The 12,096-nt window shown below is 38.8% G+C and overlaps 1 pseudogene; it reads right to left on the minus strand.

The window, feature by feature from the left end:
* Positions 1–735: 735 nt before the first annotated feature.
* The window catches only part of LOC115526940, a 74,083-nt pseudogene continuing 62,722 nt past the window's right edge, over positions 736–12,096 (minus strand).

The following is a 12,096-nucleotide window of genomic DNA, read 5'->3' on the forward strand; positions in this document are numbered from 1 at the left end:
TGTATTATAAAATGCAATAAAAATAATGTTTTTAAGCATTTAGAGAACCACAGGATTTGAAAATATTTAGATTTTCTTACCTAATGAGCATTATTCAGTCATTCGTTCAATAAATATACTTAATTGTAGGTGCAGATGTCCTGAATCCCTTTTTCCCCAACCTCACCTCATTCTAAGTTCATTTCAATTGAATATTTGCTGCTGGGGAGATTTTTGTGTTGAGTAGGGTCATGGTGAGGTAGACGACTGGGAAAGCCAGCAAGGGGAAATTAATAGAAACATAATGACAAGAGTTATTAGAAAACCCAGGAAAGTTTAGGTGGTTGGTGAGGAAGGGAAGGATGCAGCTCTCTGTGGGCTGGATTTGAAGAACTTGGGGTCGGGAGAGGAGTTTGGAGATGAAGAAAAGAGCAGCTCCTTGTGTAAGATGATATTAGAATAGGAAGTGAACAGAGAAAAACAATCTTTTTAAGTTTTATTATTGTTACATTTGTATTCTCTCTTTGGTATTCTTTTGGGGGGGCTTGGAACAGTACACTTTATGGATGATTACATGGTACAGTACACTTCATTGAGGGCTCCCCAAGGCCCTCCCTTTCTTCAGGGGGGTCTGGGATGGAAACTGTGTAGAGGCCAGGAGATTCTCAGTGTGTTGGGGGATAAGTTGGGGCAAGGTATCTCCAGCAGCTGAGGACTTCTCTCTTCCTCTTGCTCTCACTGAGGCTGATGGTTCAGGGGGCTCTTACTCCTTGGAGGCCATGTGGACCATATGGTCCACCACCTGGTTGCTATAGCCAAATTCATTGTCGTACCAGGAAATGGGCTTGACAAAGTGGTCATTGCAGGAAATGAGCTTGACAAAGTGGTCATTGAGAGCAATACCAGCCCAAGTGTCAACAGTGGAAGAATGAGTGTTACTGTTGAAGTTGCAGAAGGCAACTTGGTCCTCAGTGTAGCTCAGGATGCCCTTGAAGGTATCCTCTGATGCCCACTTCACCACCTTCTTGATATCATCGTATATGGCGGCTTTCTCCAGGCAGCAGGTCAGATGCACCAGTGACACGTGGGAGGGGTGGGGACACAGAAGGCCATGACAGTGAGCTTCCCTTTCAGCTCAGGGTTGAGCCTGAGTGCCAGGAGAAACAGCCTTGGTGCCAGTAGAAACAAGGGCGATGTTCTGGGCGAGCCCATGGCCATCATGCCACAGTTTCCCAGAGTGGTCGTCCACAGTTTTCTGTGTGGCAGTGATGGCATGGACCGTGGCCACGAGACCCCCATGATGCCACAGTTGTCATGGTTGACTTTGGCCAGAGGGGCCAAGCAGTTGGTGGTACAGGAGACATTGCTGACAATCTTGAGGGAGTTGCCATACTTCTCATGGCTCACACCCCTCACAAATGTGGGGGGCACCAGTAGAAGGGGCAGGGATGATAACCTTCAAGTGAGGCCCATCTGCAAGTGAGGCCCAACCTTCTACATGATAGTGAAGACCCCAGTGGACTCGACAACATACTCAGCACCAGCATTACCCCATTTGATGTTGGCAGGATCTCGCTCCTGGAAGGTGAAAACGGGTTTTCCATGGATGACCGGTGTTTTGTTTTCAGCCTTGACTGCGCTGTTGAATTTGCCCTGGGTGGAATAATACTGGAACATGCAGACCACGTACTTGAAGTCAATGAAGGGGTCGTTGATGGCAACAGTATTCACTTTGCCAGAGTTAAAAGCAGCCCTGATGACCGGGTGCCTGATATGGCCAAATCCGTTTACGCTGAGCTTCCCCGTTGTGTCTCAGGGATGTGGCTGGCAAAGCACCAGCAGAGGAGACTGTCTGTCCAGTGGGGAGGAGCAGAGAGCCTCCCTTTGGTAATCTTAAAAAAGACTTCTCTGAGGATTTTAGTTTATTTTTAGTACTAACTAGGAGCCAGAATAATATTTTTAGTAGGATAACTCCATGCTGTAACTAGTTTCGAGACCCATTAAACCAGTTTAGTTTAATGTGGGTTATTTAAGTATTGCAAATAAAGAAATGAAAAATGCCATTATTTCCCGGTAACATGATTATATATGCACCTGGGCAAGCCAAGCATTTAGCTCTCGAAACAGCCGGATATTGTATGGAATGTAAGAAACTGTATGGGTGCAAGCAGAAACACACACACACACACACACACACACACACACGCACACACACACGTGATGTCCGTAGCATTTTAGCTGTAATTATAGGAAACCAGCCCTACAAATAGGGGCCAATTTCCAAAAGCAAAACACACACACAAAGTGCTTGAGAGAAAAATACACAAGAGCTTTGTGAAGAGACAGTACAAACTTAAGGAAAATTAAGACAAAAGATTTGAATGAGTGAAGATTGATAGTATATTATGCTCCTGGAAAGGAAGACAAATATTATATAAAATGTCTATGTGTCATCTTCAAGTTAACTTACATATTTAATTCAGTCTTGAGAAAAATCCCAGAATGGTTTTTAAAATTTGACAAAATGTTTCCTAAATGGATAGAAAAGGATAAGTATAACAGAATACATTTTTAAAATTTTCAGAGGGAAATTTCATGGAAAAATGTAATAGGGTAGATTAACATTATTAGGTATTAAAAATATATGAGAAACAGGGCACCTGGGTGGCCCAGTCTGTTAAGCAACTCGACTCTTGATTTTGGCTCAGGTCACAATCTCACAGTCCATGAGATCCAGACCCACATTGGGCTGTGCTAACAGTGCAGAGCCTGCTTGGGATTCTCACTCTCTCTGCCCGTTCCCCTCTCATGCTCACTCTCTCTCTCAAAATAAATAAACTAAAAGAAATTAAAAAAAATAAACTAAATAAAAATATATGAGAAAGCAACTTCATGTAAAAGATACAGCTTTGGGACAAAGACTAATAGATCTCCAGTACCAAAGAGCTAATCCAGAAATAGACCCCAAATATATGTGAGTATTTAATATAGTACAAAGTAAATTTCAAAAACAATCAGGGAATGGGGAGGTTGGCTGGCTTAGTCAGTACAGCATGTGACTCTTGAACTTAGGGTCACGAGTTTGAACCCCATGTCGGGTGTTGAGATTATTTAAAATAAAAGAAAATCAGGGAAGAAAATATTCAACAACTGATGTTGAGGTGAGTAATTTGGGTGGAGTAAAAAAAATATTGAAATAGAAATTCCTCTCAATCCATACACAAGAATAGATTCCAAAATACTGAAAGAAATTATAGTTTGGAACAGAATGGAATAATCAAGGACCATATTAACACTCTCACTGGAAACAACCAAAATATGGACAAAATATATGAAGTAACAGTCTTTAAGACACCGTACATCTGACAACTAAGTTATCAGCGATCCCAGAGAGACATGAAATAAAAGAGGGGAGCCCCATGGTTGCCTTGGGAGAGTCTCCTGGCCACAGCCCAAGGAGAGGAAACCCAGGCAGGGAAGAGTGGATTCTCTGAGTTGAAGATACGGAGCTAAGAGTCCAGAGAGAACAAGGTAGCTAAAGTTTGTAGGGCAGAATACTGAAGACAAGAAACCCTCGAAGACAGTGAGTGGTGGAGATCTGGAGAGGGTCCCCCTCGAGCGCTGGTCAGGGCTTGCTGAAGCTGAAGAAAGAACCATCTGCAGGGAATAGAGGGAACAGTGCCCACGTTCACACAGGGCCAGGAATAGAGCCCTACCAGTGACATGAAGGCCTCATGACTGGGTAGGTTCATAGAAGGGTCTTGCCTCAGAAGTGGGGTAATTGAAGCAATTGACTGTACGTAAGCCCTGTTTCAGTGCCACCTAACATACCCCGACATCAAGTCGTGGAAGATAGAACTGTTTCCAAGTGATCAAGCTATATTCCAGAGCAAAACTCAAGAACGTCTAAAGGAACACAAAAATATCCAGCACCCAGCAAGGTAAATTTCACAATATCTCTTATTCAATACAAAAAAAAAAAAAAAATCATGAGGCACACACAAAAAAGAAGAAAATACAGCACATAATGAAGAAATATCAATTGAAACAGACCCAGAACTAACACAGACATTGGAATTAGCAGGCAAAAGACAGTAAATAATTGTTGTTAACTATATTCCACATGTTCAAAAAGTTAATAGAGACATAGGGTGTTTTTAAGAAGACCCATACTGAGCTACTAGAGAAGAAAACTGTGATGTGTAAGATAAAAAATACACTGCATGGGAGTAATGGTAAAAGAGATGTCACAGAAGAGAAGATTAATGAACTTGAAAGCATAGCAATAGAAATAATCAAAAATGAAGCACCCATAGGGAAGAGAATTTTTTTTTTAATGAACAAAACATTAGTAAACTATGAGACAACTTTAAGGGGATGAATGCATTTGTAACTGGAATCCTCAAAGGCAGGGGCAGAAGGAAAAAAGGTATTTGAAGAGATCATGGCTGGACATTTTCCAAATTTGATGAAAAAATGATAAATCCGTAGACTCGGGAAGCTTAAAAACACACAAGAAACGGAGAAAATGACACCAAGTCTTATCATAATCAGAATGCTGGAAAAAAAAACTATGTAAAAACATAAATAGTGGAAGAAACCAAAAAAATGAAATTGCATATTTACTAACTTGGGGAATGATGTGAGAGAGAATGTCCAGATGCTTCAGAAAACAATTATTGAGAAAAAGATCATCAGATATAATGACATCTATACTACACATTCAAGTATCTGATGCTTATTTATTTATTTTTAAAGTTTATTTATTTTGGGAGAGAGAGAGATCAATAGAGGGACAGAGAGAGAGAGAGAATCCCAAGCAGGCTCCACACTGTCAGTGTGGAGCCCAACGTGGGACTCAACCTCATGCACTGTGAGATCATGACCTGAGCTGAAATCAACAGTCAGGCACATAACCAACAGAGCCACCCAGGTGCCCCTGATGCTTTTTTAAATAATGCATAAACAAACTTAAAAGACAAGCAACAGAGTGAAAAATAACAAATATAGAAGATAAGAGGATAATATATGTACACAACACATATCTCATAATAATGAGTAAAACACTAAAGTTTTAATAGATAAACAGCCAAAAAATATAACCAACTGATTCACACATATAAAATCCAACTATTAAATTTATGGGAAAATACTCAACTTTGTTAGAAAGCAAAAAAATGGATTAGAATAATGCACCTCATACCTACTAAATTAGCAAAATTTTAAAAAAGTAATGTTGTTTATTCCTGGAAAAGGCAGATTTTAATTCATATTTTCATGCATTACCCAATGATACTATAAAGTGGTGTCACCCTTTCAGAAGTAATAGGAAATATGCATCAGGAACTCAAAACATGTTCATACGCATTGACTTACTAATTCCATTTCTGGATGCCTGTTAACAACCCAACATTCCACAGCTGTAAACAGACTGTAATCACTTTATTGTGTGGGATGGTGGATTTTTGAAAGTGCAGTTATATATAATTAAATGTAAATTCAGATAATACAAGTATAGATTTTTAATATAAACTTTTAAAAACTATCCTTTGATAGTTTTAAACAAAAATAATCAAAGATCTTTTTCTAATTTATCTATGCACACCAATCATTTTTACATGATATTTTCCATTTTAAATCACCCTCTGATATTTAAACCTTAACAAATACAGTCACCATTTTTTCTCCATAAATAACTCTGCATAGCTTATTAGAGATAATATATTAATAACTATTTAAACACCAATGCACATTCGGGGTCACGTAAGGCTCTTCTTTAGCCGAAGAACAAAGAACATACTTTGAAGAAGACATTCAGTTCGAGGAGTCAGGTTTCTATAACAGAAGGAGTAATGAAATGAATTCACTGTTTAATATACTTATAAAGACATTGGGAAATTTTTCAGTATGCATCTCAGAGGATCTTCTGTAAAAGTCAATGTGATTATAACAATTTTAAACTACAAGTGTGACTGTAGACATTGAAGAATTTTAAGGTCTTAGATTAAAGGGTGACATATTTATATATAAGGCAGTTACTATTTTGCATTGTCCAAAAGGGGAAGGGGAAATGTATTCCACGAAAAGCTCCAAACGAAAAGCTCCATTATGGTCAGAAAGACGACCGTGTACCTTTAAAAAATTAATTGAATGAACTCTAGCAAAGTGAGTCCTATTGTACTTCGCACATGTTGTTAGTCTGTTTTTCACTGAATGTGCTTTCAAACATTTCAGAAGATCTCAGAATCTTTAGGGAGCCATGGCTATTGTACAGGAAGCACAAAGAAGACTGTGAAAATAACAGAAATAACTCTTTCTCATACCTCCTTCCAATAATAAAGACCTTGAGATCACTGTGCCAGAGACGTGAATCATTAGTAGTTTGCCTAATTTGCAAGCATAGCTTATTTGACAACGCTTTGTTGGAACTTATGCCAAGATCACCAATAAAATGAGTTCCCAAGTAAGATCAGATTCGTCACTATGTCATTCGAGTCAAGTCAATTCAATTAACATCAATACATCTCTACAGTATGTCCCATACTTTGATAAATGCTGGGAAGATGACCGATTCACAGGGCCTGTATTTAGCCAGAAGGAAGCATTAGCAGAGTCTTGTACAGAAGGCAGCCTTTTAAAATAACCTCTGCCATTCTGCTTAACAGGCACGAGACCAGGGACTGAGGGCACAAGGGGTCAGCTTTCCCTGGGGCGTTCCTTTTCTCAGAGAAGGTGACAATTGAGCTGTGGCTTGAAAGGTCAAATAGAAACGAACAAGGGGATGACAGCTGGGGGACCAGTCATTCCGGGCAGGGGCCGCCCGTGAAAAAAACACAGGTACGAAGTGAAGCGGGGTGTTTGGGGAACTGCCGGTCTAAGTGAAAAGTGGGGCATGCTAGAAGGAAAAAGCAAGATAGGAGGTGGGATCCAGAGACTGAGGTCAGTTGGGGACTCTGGCCCCCAAAGGAGGCCAGGTCAAAGGGGTGAAGGCTGGCTACGGAGCCCAGCAGGAGGTGACAGCAATAGTTCAGTCCTGGGGTTATGTTAACATTTTAATAAATGTCCCTACAAGTACCATTCAGAAATTATTTCCTCCGTTCTTGGAGTACAACTGATTGGACTTTTAAAAGCTGAAAGATTTCAAACTCTACAAGGATTTTATAAAATAAAAAGAGCTACCAGAAAGGAAATCAGCAAACAAACAAACAAAAAAAACTAATGGTAATTAAGACATTACCCTTTCCCTACATTTGGAGCTTGGGGGCAACTCACTAGGGTCTTAAATCTAAGACACAGTTTCCAAATTGCTACAGAAAAGACACTATAACTCTTAATGAACAACTGGATTGCTGAAGCCAAAAGGTCACCTCAATCAAACTAACCTTCCCCTAGTAGATTTTCCACTGTTCTGTCATAATCTGCACCCCCACCCCTGCCGCCCCCGCCCCGCCTTGGGCTAACTGAAAGTTGTGTTAGAATTACCATAGTGTCTACATATTTAGATAGATTTAGTCAGAAAGAAGAAATTAACCAAGATCGTTTCATCAGTAGAGTTATTATCAATAGTTAGAGTCCCTGCCAAATGCTATCTTTTAAATACGGAGCTTTCGTCCTTCCTTTGTTACATGCAATACTGAAGAAAGGTTTATATATTTTTAGCCTTTTGTGCTGTGTGTGTGTGTGTGTGTGTGTGTGTGTGTGTGCATGTGTGTGTTACTATGGTTTTTTCCTTTCAGTTAAAATTGCTGAAAATAGCAACATTGGTCTTCCTTCCCTTCAGGTGAAATTGATGATGGGTCCCCTAACTCTAACTGGAATTCCACCTCCTCTGGAATTCTCAGCAGAAACTCTCAGGATTGTGTATTATAGTTTTGCAGATGGGCCCAGAAAAATCAATTATGATGCCTCACATGTACGTCTTGAGGCAAAGCAATTATGTTTTCCACATGTAGCATTTTAAAACCCAAGAGTCCTTAGAGGTCATGGATTCCAACTCTTTATGTTGTAGATTAAGGAAGTTTCAATAAGATTCTGTGTTCACTGACCGGATTGGCAGAACATAAAGAGATAATGACAGTCAGTGTTGATAAAGGTGTGTAGGCGGAGCCTTGTTATAGTCTATTGGGGGAAACAGCAAGAGCTGTGCTTTTGGAGGGCAGTTTGGTACTACCTACACAAATTTGAAATATTTATACCTCAGTAATTCCATTTTTAGAAAGCTATCCTAAAAGCTTTGGACTAAAAGTCCATCATAATGGGAATTGTTAAATAAATTAGGATATCTCTGTACCATGCGATATAATGCTACAGTTGGAAAGAGTGTTCATGACATACTGTTTAGTGGAAAAAGCAAGTCATAGGAAATATATAGAGTTTGATCCCATTTTTCTATAAAAAATATATACGTATATAAAATGTATTATAAAATATATTATATATAGTGTATGTATATATAGTACAGTACAGTATAATATAACTGCAGAAGATATTCTAAAAACTGATGAGGAAACATGATAGCAAATTCCTCTGTACTTTGCAGAGAGACTCGTGTGCTCTGTGGGAAAGGCTGGGTCTTCTGTTCAACCATGGAATAAAGTCCCAGTTAGTTTCAATCCCGTCTTAGCGGATTAGTGGCTAGGGAAGTGGTCAGAATTGGTCACATAAGGGAAGCATCGTAACTATAAATGAATATTTCTATGATGATTACAATAGTAAATATAGAAAAAAAAAATCTTGAGAAAGATAGGTTGTTGACCAAGAAGCTCAGAAACTTGTCTTCCTGGGAGAAGCAGAAAATCATGTTTTATTTACTTCCCTAAGAAATGAGAGGTGGGACTGGATTCGTAGGAAGCCAGATGTTCTGGTAACAGTGTGTCTAAAGCATTCTTTAGTTAGAAAAAGCACCCGACCAGGATCAGAAATCCCTGGATTCTGGTCCTATCTTTTTTACTAGCCATTTGAGTGATTTGAAAAAAGTTACTTCACTTCTCTGAGGCTCAGATTTTCTTCCTCCACTACAAAAAAAAAAAATAAAAAGAAGAAGAAGAAGAAGAAGAAGAAGAAGAAGAAGAAGAAGAAGAAGAAAGAAAGTAAAAATAATGCATGGTCATTGTAAAACTTTTAAACAATATTTAAGTATATAAAGTAAAAATGTACTTTGTCTCACTTTTCAAGTGTACTCCACGGTGTAACCGCTGTTAAAAATTTGGTATATATCACCACACATTTCTCCATAAGCACTAATATATATTATGTATAATATATTTATGGGATTTTATTCCATGGTTGAACAGAAGACCCAGACTTTCCCACAGAGCACACAAGTCTGTCTGCAAAGTACAGAGGAATTTGCTATCATGTTTCCTCATCAGTTCTTAGAATATCTTCTGCAGTTTTTCTCAACTAGTTGGTATTTTTAGCTTCATTTGTTCTTCATGATGTAGCACCACTGCTCTTCCTTCCATTAAATAAAATATTTGACATTTTTGTCTACTTTATATTTTATTTTATATATATATATATTTTTTTAAACATGTATTCATTATTGAGAGACAGAAAGTGAGCATGAGCATGGAGGGGCAGAGAGAGGGGGAGACACAGAATCCAAAGCAAGCTTTATGGTGTCCATACAGAGCACGATGCGGGGTTCAAACCCGCAAACAGGGAGATCATGACCTGAGCCGAACTCGGACGTTTAACCGACTTAGGCACCCAGGCACCCCTCGGCTTTTACCTTTTAAAATGGAGAATAAAAATTTGTAACAAAATGTATTGATAGTATATTTCTGTAATTCATAAATATCAACTTCGGTAGTACTAAAAAATATTCTTTAAAAAAAATTTTTTTAACATTTATTCATTTTTGAGAGACAGAGAGAATAATAGCTGAACAGGGGAGAGGCAGAGAGAGAAGGAGACACAGAATCCAAAGCAGGCTCCAGGCTCTGAGCTGTCAGCACAGAGCCCGACGTGGGGCTAGAACTCACAAACTGTGAGACGGACGCTCAACCAACTGAGCCACCCAGGTGCCCCTGGTAAATTCATTTTTAAAATAATATTAAGTGTTTGCTTAAATCTCCTAATTATAATAGTATTAGGGCAATTTACCATTGGAAAGAATATTTTTAAAAAATTTCTTTTTAAATATTTATTTTTCAGAGAGAGAGACAGAGTGGAAGCAGGGGAGGGACAGAAAGAGAGGGAGGCACAGAATCTGAAGCAGGTTCCAGGCTCTGAGCTGTCAGCACAGAGCCTGATGTGGGGCTCAGGCCGACGAACCATGAGATCATGACCTGAGCTGAAGTCGGATGCTTAACTGACTGAGCCACCCAGGTGCCCCTTGTTTACTTTAAATCGACAGCAATATTAACTTTTCCCATATGTTTAATTTTAGAAATTCAAAAATTTAAAATATAGGTGGTGTATTTCACTCTACAACTTTCTCTATAAGGATTTAAATAAATAAATAAATATATATATATATATATATATTTTAAATTAAAATGGGATCAACTCTATAGACTGTCCTATAACTTGATTTTTCCACTAAACAGTACATTTTTTTCCAAATATTTTCATAATACGGAGATACCCTAATTTATTTAACAATTCCTATTGTGATGGATAATTAGACTGACCCCAATTTTTAACCATCTAAAAATCTTGCAACGAACACATTGGTACATATATCCCCATGTGTATGTGTTAGGTTTCTTTAGGGTAGCCTTCTAAACTATTCCCAAACTTTAGGAATGCCCATAATTATTGGGTTGGTCTTTTTCCCAATTCATAAATGAAGGGAAACAATGGAAGGTAATTCAGGGTAGACTTTAACAATAATATTTTTAAAAGACTCTTTAACTGGGGCTCCTGGGTCAGTTGGTTGAGCAACTGACTCTTGACTCTCCCCAGGTCATGATCCCAGGGTCATGGGATCCAGCCTCAAGTAGGGCTCCATGCTGAGCATGGATCCTGCTTGGGATTCTCTGTCTCCTTCTGCCCCTCCCCCATGTTCTCTCTCTCTGTCTCTAAAAAATAAAAGTAAATAAAAAATAAAAAAAAGATGGGGCCTGCACAGCTCAGTCCTTTGAAGGACAGACCACGGCTCACTCAGGTCATGATCTCAGGGTTCGTGAGTTCCAGCCCTGTGCTGACAGCTCAGAGCCTGGAGCCTGCTTCTGATTCTGTGTGTGTGTGTCTCTCTCTCTGCCCCTCCCCAACTCACACTCTCTCAAAAATGAGTAAATGTTATAATAATAATAATAATTAAAAAATTTAAAAATTAAAAAAGACTAATTATGTCAGAAAATGTGACTTTGCTAAATAAAAAGTACAACAAATGTATATTCTCAAATTGTCCCTATTCGGTAAACATATATATTTGATAGGCAATCACATATGCATAGAACAAGATCTTGAAAAAAATGTACATAAATATTAACATTAGCTCTGGATGATGAGCCTCTGATTTCCATTTTCTTCTCTATATCTCCTTGTGTTTTCTTATTTTGTCTAAACAGTGTTTACTTTTAACAACAGAAAAAATTTTTTTTTTAATTTTTAACATTTATTCAGTTTTTGAGAGACAGAGAGAGAGCATGAGCAGAGGAACTCGAACTCTGCCCGAACCCACTCAAACCCACGAACCATGAGATCATGACCTGAACCAAAGTCAGACGCTTAACCGACTGAGCCACCCAGGCGCCCGAACAGGAAAAAAATTTTTAATGTTTATTTATTTATTTTGAGAGAGAGAGAGTGTGAGCAGGGGTAGGGGGAGAGAGTGAGGGAGAGAGAATTCCAAGCAGGCTCTACTCAGCGTGGAGCCTGTCGTGGGGCTCGATCTCACCACAGTGAGATCGTGACTTGAGCCGAAATCAGAATAGGAGGCTTAACTGACTGAGCCACTCAGGTGTCCCAGAAAGAAAAAAAAAAAAATTTAAGAAGATCTGGAAGCCACTATAACCTGAAACAATAAGTAACAAAATGTCTTCTCCTGGGCATAATAGTCAGTTTTAGGCACTCCTCAAAGAAGACAACATAACCTCAGATTAATTTGTGAATATACTTGCTGGTGGAGAAGCTCAATCGAAGTTTGACCTTTTTGAAGAAAAAATG

This window comes from Lynx canadensis, chromosome D2, assembly GCF_007474595.2.
Source record: "Lynx canadensis isolate LIC74 chromosome D2, mLynCan4.pri.v2, whole genome shotgun sequence".
Taxonomy (NCBI): domain Eukaryota; kingdom Metazoa; phylum Chordata; class Mammalia; order Carnivora; family Felidae; genus Lynx; species Lynx canadensis.